Here is a 12,542-nt window from a genome sequence, read left to right as displayed (position 1 = left end):
TGTCTAAATGAACCAATCCTTGTCAGTGCCACTAGTCATCCTCAAAGATAACTTTTATAGGGGGAATCATCCGAGGCACCTTTGAATTGGGGTTCCCTCTCTTGGGGGTCTGAGCTTAGCTGTTTCCATTTAGCCTGGCCCTCACGCCAGTACAGTAACTCAGACCTTTTTTTAATCACTGTCCTGCGCCTGGTCGTGCTCCCAAAACCCCGAGTCAGAAAATAGGCTCCAAATGAGAGGAGGTTTTTGTTGCTGTTCTTTCTGGTGTTGGCCTGGCTCAGAGCTAAGAGAATGTGGGGCAGGAGAAGAGAGGATATGGTGAGGATGCTAGGTGGTGCCTGGGGTGCTGAGCGCACCAGGTGGGTCCCGTGACCCACGGAATGCTGTGACTGCTGGCTATTCCCGGGTGAGAGGGATTCTCAGGACTCCGGCCCATTTCCTGGCGATGCCAGGTGGAGAAAGACAGCAAAGGGGATGGGAGAGCTGGTGTCTGGTGTGGGTGGGCAAGACAGACAGAAGTCTGAGGCTTCCCCATGGGGTTCTCACCAGAAGGGCCTCAGACATCCCTTGTCTATATTTGAGGTTGAGAGAGGGCAGGCCGTGTCACACAATCAACAACAACCAAAGAGGACTGACTCAGAACAGATGTTAGAAGGCATATTTCACCAAATAGGGAAAGTAAAGTTCTGCCACACCCAGGCCTCACAAGCCAATGGGTCAGAACTGTATCTGGCCAGATACACTTCTGCCCACATTCAGTCTATCTACCCAGAGTCCTCCGGACCAAGGACCAAATGGTACGTACCTGCCTCATCTTTCCTCGGAAGGGATCAGAACCTTGACTTTCACCCAGCTGAAGTCACAAGAGGGAGAACCCAAGTGATGGGCTCAAGACTTTGGTGGCCTGGCTTCAAGTTTTAGCTCTGCCCAGTGCAAGCTCAGGAATCAAGAAAGCAGGTTCACCTCCCCAGGGCCTCAGTTCCCTCACCTATTAAATAGGGATCATAGTAACCCCCTGCTGGGTTGTCATGTGGATGAAATGAGTCGATGTAGGATAATTTGTCACTAATTGTGAGTCATTTTCTGGCTTCCCAGCATCGGAAACGTCTAGGCCTATGACCCAGGCCAGAACAATCAGACACACCTGCCCAGGATCTCAAAACTCAAAATAAGGATCCTCGGAAGCAGGGAAGGGGGAGAATTCATTTTAGCAGCTCTGACCAGGGCCATTGCCTTTTCTAGGGCAGCGGTGCCCAGTGGCCGGAGGTAAGACCTGGCTGTGGTGGCAAAGCCAGCATGAGGGCAGTGTCCAGCCGTGGCCGCTACAGTCTTTTCAGCAAACAGGCTCTGTGGCCCAATTTTGGCTGAATTCTGGCCACTTTGCTTCCTTTATATCCCCAAGCTTTCCGTTTTCCAAGACTTGTTTCCCAGACTTCCTGGAGATTCTGGGAGCTGCCCCATATTCTTTCATAAATTCCTTTTCTGCTCAGATCAGCTGGAGTTTCTTTCCGTTGCTTGCAACTCAGAGCCCTGTCCCCGGCACAGCAGTGGGAAGGACTTGCCACAGTGCCTGGTCAGCAGCAGGCGTTCAGCACATGCGCATCTCCCTCGGGATTAGTCTTCTGGTCCTGTTAGTTTGCCAGGGCTGCCAGAACAAAGGACACCAAATTTAGGAGCTTAAAGCAACACCCAGTTGTTCCCTCAGGGGCTCAGGAGACTGCAATCAAGGTGTTGACAGAGCTGCATTCCTTTCTGGAAGCTCTGGGGAAGAACCCACTTGCAAGCTCATTGAGAGGTTGACAGTTCAATTCCTTGCTTCCGTAGGACTGAGGTACGGGTTTCCCTGACATGTGGTCTCCTCTATCTACAAGCCAGCAACGGGTATTGAATTCTTTTCGTGCTCCCAATCTCTTTGACTTTCCCTTCTGCTTTCTCCTGCTGTGAAGGGTTCGTGTGACTATTTGGGGCCCACCTGGGCCCATCTTCCTACCTTCATGTCAACCGATCCTAACCAAAATCACATCCATGAAGTCCCTCTGCCATTAGGGCTGGACTCTTACGGGGGCTGTAATTCTGCCCATCACCCCCTCGCCCCCCAACCCACTCTGCCATGCCTCAAATTTCTCCCCTTGCTAATGAAACAGCAGTAAAACATTGACCAGGTTAAACGGGGTTTGCATCCTTAAATGGGTTGATTGATTAGTCAAACCTCGAGTTATTCTACAGAGACAGCACTGCACATGTACAAGACGGGAGGCCGGGTCTCCAGGATGACCCGGGAATCTTCAGTCCACAGAGCTCAAAGAATAGAAATGCTGCCACCAGAGCCCTTCACTAAGCGAGAAGTGCTTCAATAAGGAAATTCTGGCCTCCAGCAGCCCGAATAGCTAATACGGACGGATTGGAGACTAGCCAATCAGCCTCCGAGTTTGGAGACTAGCCAATCAGCCTCCAAGTTTGAAATTCCCCTGACCGTTTAAATTTCGCCCTGGACGCTGGATCGGGGAGATAGGTTTGCGAGCTTCGCCTTCTGTCTCCTTACCAGTGGACCTTGCAATACAGCTCTTTCTTTTCTCAAAAGCCAGCGCCATGATATTGGCTTCTTTGCGCATCAGGCAGCGAGCCCCTCCTCAGTAACACTAAGACTGTTGATCTCTCCTAGAAAATGTTTTCAAGCAAGGTCTGATCTGCATTTTAGAAAGACGACTCGGTGGCAGTGTGTACGAGGGAGTGGGGAAGGAAGAAAGCAGTCGGGGAAATCAACTGGTGTGGGAGAGAATGAGGGTGAAAACCGGGGGCCTGGCAGTGGAAGCAGACGGCATGGAGAGTGATGGAGAAACCATCTGGTAAACGGAGGTCGGGAGGCGGGTGGGGAGGAGAAGCCAGGCCGAAAGAAGGCTGGTTCTTCCCAGTTTCCATCCTTCTTATCTGGTGCCATTAAGCAAAATGGGAAACCAGGGAGGAAGAAAAGCGGGTTTGATGGGTGGGAAAAAATGGTTTTAATTTGAACGCATTGCATTGGAAAGGCCTAAAGAATATCACAGTGGGGCTTCCCTGGTGGCGCAGTGGTTGAGAGTCCGCCTGCCGATGCAGGGGACGCGGGTTCGTGCCCCGGTCCGGGAAGATCCCACATGCCGCGGAGCGGCTGGGCCCGTGCGCCATGGCTGCGGAGCCTGCGCGTCCGGAGCCTGTGCTCCGCAACGGGAGAGGCCACAACAGTGAGAGGCCCGTGTACCGCAAAAAAAAAAAAAAAAAAAAAGAATATCACAGTGAACATGCATCCCCAGGTCCCGGGAGGAAGCAGGGGGACCTTGAGAAAACAAAAGTTAAAGCCAAAAGCAGTGAACACAAAGACAAGGGAAGGCGGAGGAACTCAGAGGGAGTGGAAAGTGCAGTCACGGGAGGGAGGATAAGAAGAGTCTCAAACATACTGACAGCGCTGCTAAGGAGTCAGAACCTGCTGGCTGTGCCCAGTCCGACCTGTGATTTTTAAGTCTCCATCTGCTGCGGAATCATGCACGTTGTCTTCCTGCCCCATGAAACAGTGGAAAGATCATGGGCTCAGGAATCCAACAGACTTAGGTTAGTACCTTAACCAGCTGTGTGGGCTCAAGCAAGTTATTTAACCTCTCTAGGGCTCAGATTCTTCACACATAGAATGAAATCAGTAATACCTGTCTCAATAGGCCTGTTGCAAGTAAATTGCCTATTACAGTGCAGAGTAGAAATCCAATCGATGTCAATCCCTGTCCTCCAGCCTAGCACACACGCCTGTGGATCTCTTTTCAGAGGCAGTTAAGGTACAGCCAAAGGCCCCAGCGCCAGAATGACAGCGGTGAGCACAAGCCTTACGGTGAGAGGGACTGAATTGCCACCTGTCTTTGCCACTTCTTACTAATATAACCTTAGACTCATTATCTGACCTCTCTGAGCTTTGGTTTCCTGGTCTAGGAAATAGAGGCAGTAGTAGCATGTGCCTCTGCTGAGGATCTGCCCTGAGCCCGTCCAGATGTACTCTCCACCTTTTGCCATCTGCTCTGAGCCCTTGGAAGGTGACAATTACATCAGCAGATATCCCTGCCCGCTGGCTCCGGTTGAAGCTCAGCTGAGGGGGCGAGCTGGCAGATGAGAGGAAGGGAGAAGAGTGACGTGGCCATTTCCAAGTTTCCTCCCTGCAGGATCAGTGTGGAGCAGAGTATGGTGCCGAGGTTGCCAGTCCCAGGGAAGGGTTCTAAACACTTCTGCCCACTGCATCTTGGTGCCAGAGTCACCAAGAAGAACACGACGCAGTCAAGTACTGGTTGGAGCAAAGCTTTACTGACACAGAAAAGAGACAGGACAAGATCAGCTTCCAACAGTGGGTGTGGGTCTCTCCTGGCTGGCAGGTCTCTCCCAGTGGCTGATGCAGGGCAGTTGGCCTACGTGCACTCCTCTGTGCCACCGTGGAAGGAAGGACAGCTACAATAGTGGGGCTGGCTGGGTGCCATGTGACACACATGCTGTTAGACAAAAGAACACTCATTGTGCCTGAAGCAGGGAACGCTAATCCCACCCAAAGTGGTAGGCCCAGCGCAGGTGGGGTGGGCCCTTTCTCTCTCTGTAAGGTGGGGTGGGCCCTTTCTCTCTCTGTAAGGAAGCGGTCCTTAGGCAGCTGAGCGGAGGCTGAAAGACTGCCGACCAGAGACTAACTTTCCCAACAGTCCCCTCAGGCTGCTGCTTCCCTCGATGACAGCTCCTATCCTTCCAGAGACAAGGACCTGCCCCCTTCCTCACATCATCCTCACTATCGCTCGCTACTTCGGAAACTGTCCTTTTATTAAAATCTCCAGGTGTCCTGTTTCATACCAGGACCCTGCCTAAAGCTGATGAGGAATGAATTGATAGATGCCGAGGGCTTAGAAAATTTTCTGGCATAAACACTAAATGGTAGCTCTTACGTTATTTCATAGGGTTCTCATGAAAATTGAATGAGATAATTTTTGTAAACTGCTCGGTAGCGTGTCTGACACAGAGGAAGACCCCAATTAATGGCAGTACTAGGAGAGTGTTTATTCCTTTCGTGTTGACAAAGGGAGAGGAACTCCTTTTCTACTTAACAGAGGGAATGTTAGAAAGAGGGACACATCTCATCCTTCTCTTCCCACTCTCTCCTGCAGCACAGAGTGATCGATTGTCTAGCTGGTGAGACCAGAAAAGGGGCACAGGGCAAGGTCACCCAAGGCCTTTTGGGGTCACTCTCTTGCTCAACACCCATCCACAGGAGTCCCAGCTTCTTCCCTTGGTCCCAGGTGAGGTACCCTACGTGGAGGAGGCTTCTCTGCCTCTGACAGCTAGACAGGTTCACCTGAAGGTAAGGAACAAAAAAAGCCGCATATGGCCTAAGGGCCAAGCTGTAGTCGCTAATTTTGCCTGATCATCAATAAAGCTAACACCTGGGTCGGTTTCTCAATGGAGTTAGAACCTGGCGCAGAAAAAGTGAAAATTGTTATCCTATCCTACACTAGAAGTTGATTTGGTATCATCATCATCATCACCATTATTATTATTATTATTCTACCAAAAGATAACTTGCAAACAAAAGAGAAGCAGCATTCATTGCTTGGCTTTTTGAGGAAATATGCCATGGGAGCCTGTTTTGCAAAGTCTGTCCGACCCGGGTCTCCCCATACAGCATGCACCACAGTTCTTGTAGTTGGGGCTGAAGATGCTGTGTGTTCACACTTAACCTTCCTTAATATGGTCAACACTGTGGATATTTGTTATCCTGGCTGCCGAACATCTCTGAACGCTCATCCTTTGTCCAAAGAAGTCCCCATCTTATGAGGTTTAGTGCAAGGTAGAGGTTACTGTAGAAACCAGATAGTCACTTCCCTTGCCCCTAGGGTACAAGCATGTGACCCAATCCCCACCAATTAGACAAACCCATGCCCAGCTTTGACCCACGGGCAGGCCCCACGTGTAGTCTATTCTAGGAAGGGCAGTGGCAGGTACCTCCAATTTTCAGTGGCATCTGTGACAAATATTGTATCATTAATGGCCTGCCCCCAGCATCACCCTGTCAGACGTTGGCAGGGCAAGGGACAATGTCTGTGACCACTGGGGCTGGCGGGGGTGTCTCCACCTAACGAAGTCTACAACAGAACCGTTTCTGCACTTGCAGTCTCAATGTCTGAGCCTCTTGAAGGTTCTGTGTTTACTAAATAGTCTTTAATAATTTCCATTTCTTCATAAAAGAACCAGAACTTGTTTCTAATGTTTGAAGCTAAGAACTCTGACTGATAGAGCCATTGAAATGACAGCCCCTTGGACCGTGAACAACATGAGGGCAGAGGCCAAGTTTGCCTTGATCACCATTGTACCACTAAGAGTTCCCTTTGGCTTTATCTCCCAGGTTATGCTCAGAGACTCTATCAGTCAAGAATTCTTTGGTTGCAAGTGACAGCAATCCAAAGCAAAGTAACTAAGAACCCCCTAGAAAGGGACTGACTCCCATAACTGTAGTCTTGGGTTAGAGTTTGCTCTAGGAACAGCTGAACCCAGCAGCGCAAACGATGCTACAGTGCATATTCCATGTACTTTCTTAGTTCTTTTTCTTTTTTCTCACTTGGCTTCATTCTCAGGCCATCTTTCTTATCACTTGGTTATAAAACTGCCACCATTAGTACCTCTAGGTTTACCTCATTCTAATGATAATTCCAGAAAGAAAAGAAAAAGAACACAAATCTCTCTCCCAACATTCACACCTGATCACCCAAATGGCACTGATTGGCCTTGTTTGTGTTTTGGAGTAAATCCAGGACCACTCACTGGGCTCAGGAGAACAGGAATTCCAACTAGATAGAATGGGTAAGGAGCTTACCCCTGCAGTGTAGAAGGCAATGACAGCTGGGTGACGCCCCACTGGAGTCGCGTTGCTTTGGGCGGGACTGTTCCCCAGAGTGATGCAGAAGTGACAAAAAGGGCAGAATTCCACCTCGGAACCATAAGTAGCACAGAGTTTGTAGTCAAAAAAAGCTACTAGAATGGAAAGGAAACATCTCCTAAGATTAATACAGTTCGCTATCTCTCCTGCCTCACTGGCCCACATACACACACAGAAGGAAGAGGATTCAGACAGTTCTGGGGGCCCTGGAAAATGGCAGAGGAGCAATCCCAGTATTACTTAGGGGACAAAGCTAACGTCTCTTGTTACACCAGGAGGGAAAGGAAAAACCACGAACTGAAGCATAAACTTCCTAACTGTCAGGACCACGTCTGGCAGGCAGTGAATACCTCATCATTCTCAAATAGACCGTAAGCTTCAGGAAGCCTTCAGTAAATATCCTATTATATTGACAGGAATAAAGTTGAGAAGGCGTGGGCTATGTTTGAGGCAGTAGAGGCTGAAAGAGAAAAGAAAAAATCCTTGTTTCTGATGTCCCTTTGTATCTCACTCATATCCAGATACTGAAATTGAACCACCGCAATGAGCCAAGTATCATATTCCCAAAATATCTGCCAGACATTCTTGCCATTTCAGCCTCATTGAATTACTGTGTGGTGCAGCCTTAGAAATATAAATCATGGAGAAGCAGGAAATACGTTTATTTCATTAACCCATCTAGGCCTTCATTTAAGGCCTGCTTAAGCCTCTCTTAGAAACAGCTCTGCAACCTCACCCTGCAAATATTGGGTTGGCCAAAAAGTCCGTTTGGGTTTTTCTGTAAGATGTTACAGAAAAACCCAAACGGACTTTTTGGCCAACCCAATACATTGCATTTTGTTTTCCAGCAGCAGCAAACCTGGTGATAGACTATCCTTTAATTCCTGCCTTTCCTCAAAAGTCCTCTCTTTCCAATATAGTTGCCCAAATGGAGTGCAGAGCTTTAAGATGAGAACATCTTTGTACGGTTTCGTTTGTCATTTCTTGGTCTCCCGGGCAGTCGTTGGCCAGACTTGCTTCTCACTTCCATTCCAATCAACCAGTCACAAAGGGGAAGAAATTATTCCCAAGATTGGCAACAAACATCTGGATGGCATGCAAGAGCCCAGATGACCTTCGGCACAGAACTTGGTGCTCCGTGGAGGGGTTGCACAGACAAAATGTTCAACTGATCGCACGAGTAACGAAGACAGATCATTCGGTCATAGCAAGCAACTTTGCATGCTTAGATGACAGAGCAGATTTTAGGATCAGAGGCCCTGGAGTTAGATGGCCTGAGCTCAGATTCAGGCCATGCACTTACCAGCTGGATGACTTTTGAGCCCATGACTGCCCTTCCCTAGCTTCCATTTCCTCAGCAGTATTAATGTTTACCTCCAGGGACTATTGAGAGGCAGCCTCGAGGAAAAACTGTGTATAGGGGGAAACTATAACCTACAAAACATTACTCACTTTGTTATTATTATGACACCCAGACCGAGGAAGGCAGGAGACGCATACTTAAGTGGCTCTGCTTAAGGTAACATTTCAGAGTATATCCTTGCCACGTTTCCTGTGAGAATTCCCTTGCTTTCTCATCCTGTCCCGTTTCCCAAGAGGCCTATGTTGTTCTTCATTCTGATTCTCAGCACTTAATACGTTTCTCCTAAAACATTCATGGCTGGCTCAGGCTTAGTGGCTTGATGTGTGATTCCTCCCAGGGGTATTGACGTTTAATAGGGAAGGAGACCCTAACTTCTCTCCTAACCCCTAGAAGCTTCACCAGGGTCCTGGGAGACATCCTGAAAATGTCACCATCTGGGCCTTTCCCACATGATCATGTTAAAGGTTTGGGAGAGTGAACAAGGAGAGGAAGACGAAAGCAAAAGAGAACCCGTTGGGAGTGACTTCTTGCTCCCCAACGTGAAGAAGAGCCTAGTGCCTGGAACGTGATAGCTGTTCCATAATCTTGAATGGATGAATAAATGATAGAATGAATGAACGAATGAACAGATAAGTGAAGAGCTGCCCCAATAGATTCTTCACTCACAAGGAAAACATCAGTGCAAGCTCACTTTGGCAGGGCACCTCTGAGCAGTAGCCAACTACCATGGCAAACTCCCTGACTAATCATTTTTACTGGAATTACCAGTAAGCAGAATAACTGACTTGCCTTTCACTGATTGGATTTTTACCTGCCTTCTTTCTGGAATGTGTTTTTAAAAAGAGGATGGGGGTGGTGAGGAAGAACACGATTTTCATAACAGTGAATGGCACACGCTTTGAAGTCTGTCATATCTGAGGCTAAGACCCAGTTCAGCCATGAATTATTTCTGTGATTGGGCAAATGACTAAACTTCAACTTTTACTTCTATCCACGAAGGAGAAACTCCTGTGGGATACTCCTTTGCCCCACTGTTTTTAAAAAAAAAAACCCTGCAAGACAGAACAAAAATATTAAACAGTTGTTTTCAGACATTAGACAACAAGCAACATAGGTCTATGATCTCCAAAGGAAAGGAAAAAATAAGGTAACAATTTAACCTGGAGGCAGTTTCTGGTGAGAATCACAAGGAGGGGGAACCCAAACAGAGAAAGTGACAGCTATCAGGGAGACCAAGTCAGCTAGATTTGGGGCACAGAGTACTGGAGAGGAGGGCTCTATGCAAAGAAAGAGCTCCAGAAATCTGCAGAGGGATACCTTGAGTTTTTAAATACTGATCTGCTAATGTGTAGGGAGAAAGTCTGTGAGGCTGAGCAAAGAAAAATAACATAATAAAGAACTTGTCGAGGAGCAGCAGGCCAAAGGACTTCTGAGATCACCCAGGGCTGGAAATATTCAAACTCCCACCAGCCAGAATAGAGAGATATTGCTGAATTCATATATGTACCCAAGAGAAACTTTAGAGATGAAAATTTCACCGGATGGAATTAAAAGCAGATTAAATGCTACTAAAGAAAACATCAGTGAACTTGAAGACATACCCCCTCCAAACAAATCCAAAACAAAGCAGAGAAAGAAAAAAAGACTAGAAAAAATGCCAACAGAGCCTCATTGTCAAAAAAAAGAAAATGTGAACAATATCAAGCAGTATAACCTATGTAACTAGAGTTCCAGAAAGAGAAGAATAAATACAAAGAGTATTTGAATACATAATGGCAATTTTAAAATCCAAAATTTGACAAAAACAATGAACGTATAGATGTAAGTAGGTCAATGAACCCAAAGAAGGATAAACACAAAGAAAACCGTACGAAGAGAAATCACAATCAAATTGCTAAATAAAAAGTGATAACTAGAAAATATGAAATGTTGCACAGAAAAAAAGACATACCATACATGGAGAACAAAATTTTCACAGGCTTCTCATCAGCAACTATGAAAACCAGAAGACAGTGGAATGATTAAAGAACAAAAGATAAAAACTGTCACCTAAAATGTTATAACCAGAGAATATCTTTCCAAACTGAAGTTGAAATAAAGATTTTTTTTCAGACAAACAAAAGCTGAGAGAAGTTGTCACCAGCTAATCATCACTAGAAGAAATGTTAATGAAAGTTTTTCATAAAGAAGGAAAATGATAACAGAGAGAAACTTGGAACGCAGAGGAGTGAAAACACAGCAAACATGAAATTATGGTAAACATAAAAGATATGGCCTGATTTTTAATTTTTAAGATAATTAAAAACAAAAACAGTAATAATGTATTGTGGGGTTTAAAACATGTAAAAGTAAAACATGTGAAAACAGTAGCATAAAGAACAATGGGGGAAATGAAAGTGGCATAATATTGGAAGGTAGACTGTGATTAAAGATGGATGCAGTAAACCCTAGAGCCATCAATTTACAAAAATAAGAAGAAAATCTGTCTTCACGCAGCTATGTAGCTGCAGAAGGTCTGGGGGATTTCTAGCAGTCCTCAGACCATACCTTGCAAACCGCAAGAAAAAAAATCTCTCCATATGTTCCATAGTGGGGTTCTGTGGCTTAAGATGCCCCAGCTACCTCTTTACATCATCTCTAGCCATTCTTCCTACTGCTTCCTCTGCTCCAGACACCCGGGTCTTTGTTGTTTCTTGAGCCCCTCAAGTGTACTCCTTACCCGAGGCCTTTGCACTTGCTGCTGTCCTCTGGCTGAAGACTTTTTCAATACGGAGCTGTAGGGCTTACTGCCTAAGTGTCACCTAATCAATAAAGTTTTCCCTGTTGACCACTCTACCAAAACTACTGCCCCTCATCCCACCCCCATTTCCTTGTCCTGCTTTATTTCTTCCATTGACTTATCATCATCTGTCATATTATTTATTTGAATGTTAATTGCCTGCCTCCTCCCACCCACCACTATTCTGGATCCCCAAAAGACCTTACCATGTGATTATGAGTTGTTTCTCTCAAAGGGGAGGCATTTTTCCATGCCTCTTAGTTCATCATCATTATGCCCAAAATGGTGTTTATGAGAAGTCAGCCTAGGCAGCACCCACTACCACGGACCATCTGTACTTCACAGGGGTTAAACCCACAACCACGTCCTCTTTGGAGCTAACCAGCAGGCCTGGTTCAGAGGTCTGTATCGGGCTTTCTGCTTTGCACACATCCTTTTGTGTAGACTCCAAAGTCTGATGGCTGAAGCTTCTGCAAGACGCTAGGCACGGCTGAATCAGATGTTTTTCAGCTTCAGTGATTCACAAGTTCCAATTTGCAGAACTTTCTCAAGATAGCTATTTTGGGGAGCTCTTTTTCTCCAGCTACCTCTGAAATGAACTGTTCCCCACACTCAGTTTCACCTAACAGCAAGGTGTTCCTCTGGAAGCCCAATCTGGGGCCATGCCTGTATAATGGCCCTGGTCTAGGCCTTGAAGACATGGCGATGCTCTGTGTTTAGTGTGATAAAAGTTGCTGTTGCAGTGCCTGACCCCAGGCAGGTCCATGCAGCCAAGCCTGACATCCTGTGTTTTCATGTAGCTCCAAGAAGTTGCTTTGTGCTCTCAGCTCTCTAGAAGCAGGGTCCCCTGAGGCACATCAGCACAGGAAAGAATTGTAGAGCTCTCTTGGGGGGTACATGTGAATACACAGTTTTGGACAGAAGGGACCCAGCCACTGAAGACATACTGTCCCATCTACTGAGTTCTAAGACACAGCAGGTTCTCAGGATGGGGAAAGACTCACTCTTCCAACCCATTTCACTCTAGAGTAATTCAGAAATCTGAATCAACTCTGTTAACTCCATCTGCTGAGATTGGGTCTTCTAGAAGCTGATACCAATGGGGTGCGGGGGGATGGTCGCTCTCCTGTCCATGTTTGTTTGGAGAATGCACAGACTTGGGCCAGTGTCTTCATTCCTCATGCTATCTGCTTAGCTCCTGCAGGAAAATGCCACTTCCATGAACAGGGATGGTGACAGGATGGGGCATATGATCAAGGAGCCTGACTTGAAGAAGGATCATCTCGGGCGCACAACAGAGCAATTAAAATCCTGGGCTCAGAATCCGGTCAGCCCACCCTGTATTTGAATCCAGCTCCACATTTAACCGTTGGATGACCTGGGCAAGTTACTGCATGTTTCCAACACTGTTTCCCCATCTTGGAGGTAAGGGAACACGAGGAACATTAAAAGAGGCGATGTATTAAAGGGTAGGCACA

Source organism: Globicephala melas, chromosome 10 (assembly GCF_963455315.2).
Source record: "Globicephala melas chromosome 10, mGloMel1.2, whole genome shotgun sequence".
NCBI lineage: Eukaryota > Metazoa > Chordata > Mammalia > Artiodactyla > Delphinidae > Globicephala > Globicephala melas.
The sequence above is the reverse complement of the archived record's forward strand: the minus strand, read 5'-3'. Positions refer to the sequence as shown.